At 32.5% G+C, this 1,227-nt stretch overlaps 1 non-coding gene across 1 annotated transcript; it reads right to left on the bottom strand.

The window, feature by feature from the left end:
• Positions 1-644: 644 nt before the first annotated feature.
• On the bottom strand, positions 645-726 carry TRNAS-AGA (transfer RNA serine (anticodon AGA)). Its single transcript has one exon. It is a non-coding gene; the product is annotated as a tRNA-Ser (tRNA).
• Positions 727-1,227: the final 501 nt, after the last annotated feature.

The following is a 1,227-nucleotide window of genomic DNA, read 5'->3' as shown; positions in this document are numbered from 1 at the left end:
CAAAGGAAAAAACTTATTCTTAATTTCAGAATCCTAAAAATCCTATTTTTGGAGCAATTTCATATTTTTTTTATTTCATATTTAATTTAAAGACAATCCAAAACGGTATTCTTTACATGAAAGAAAATTAGCCTTCCTTAACGTCCGACTTTCCATTATCTTTTTGCAACACATAAACAAAGCTATTAATGCAATAACAAATTTTCAGTTTTAAAGTCCAGATTATAAGAAATACTTCAAAAGAAAGAAGAAAACATATTTTTATGTTTTCTTTAAATCAAAACAAAAAAGAAAAACTTTAAATCAAAAATTGGAAATCCTCAAATTAAATCTTAGCTTAAGGTAAAGGAAAAATCACATTTCTCCAAAGACATACCCCACGGTTGCCTAAATTTTGTCTACATTTGGAAGGTGTCCAGTTATAAGAAGTTAGTTTTGAGAGTTGCCCCGGTTTCAGAGTGTCCAAGTTTTAGAGGTTTCACTAACATTGTGTAAATTTTATGTCTCAAAATTAAAGCTGCATAACCTGTTTTATTAGGTTATTATTTTATTTATTTATTTTCTCAGTGCAAAAATATTAAGAATAATTGTATGTAAATCTACAAAAAAATTATATATAAAAAACAAATGAAAAAATATTACTTCGCAGTCGGTAGGATTCGAACCTACGCTCCCAGAGGGAATCTGATTTCTAGTCAGACGCCTTAACCGCTCGGCCACGACTGCTTCATGTCAACGACCAGGCCAAACACAGCCAAGACTCCACACAACACAACAATCGAATGCCACAGACAACGAGACAAGCAATTCACCCAACTAAAACCCACATTCACAGAGAACAATAACAACAACAACAAATCGATGGCAAAGAAGATGAAACGAATCGCTTGGCTACGAAATAAACTAAAAATAAACTTAAAACATTCATTTTTTTATGTATTTTTTTGTATTATTTTTGCTAAATTTTGTTTGTATGCCGTCAACGCTTGGCTTTCTTTCATTCATTCGCTTGGGAAGATGACGACGACGTTCGAGGGGATTGGAGTCCAATGATAACAACAGCGAACGAATAATGACGGACGGACATACCACCAAAGGCCGCACAGACAAATGCCAGAGCTCATTAATTCTCATTTGCCATACAACATGTTGTTATTGTTTGGGCAACAACAACAATAGCAATAGCAACAAAATATTAATAAAAAACAATAAAACCGTATTGTATAT

Source organism: Haematobia irritans, chromosome 5 (assembly GCF_050003625.1).
Source record: "Haematobia irritans isolate KBUSLIRL chromosome 5, ASM5000362v1, whole genome shotgun sequence".
Lineage (NCBI taxonomy): Eukaryota > Metazoa > Arthropoda > Insecta > Diptera > Muscidae > Haematobia > Haematobia irritans.
This window is presented reverse-complemented; position numbering and strand designations above follow the sequence as displayed.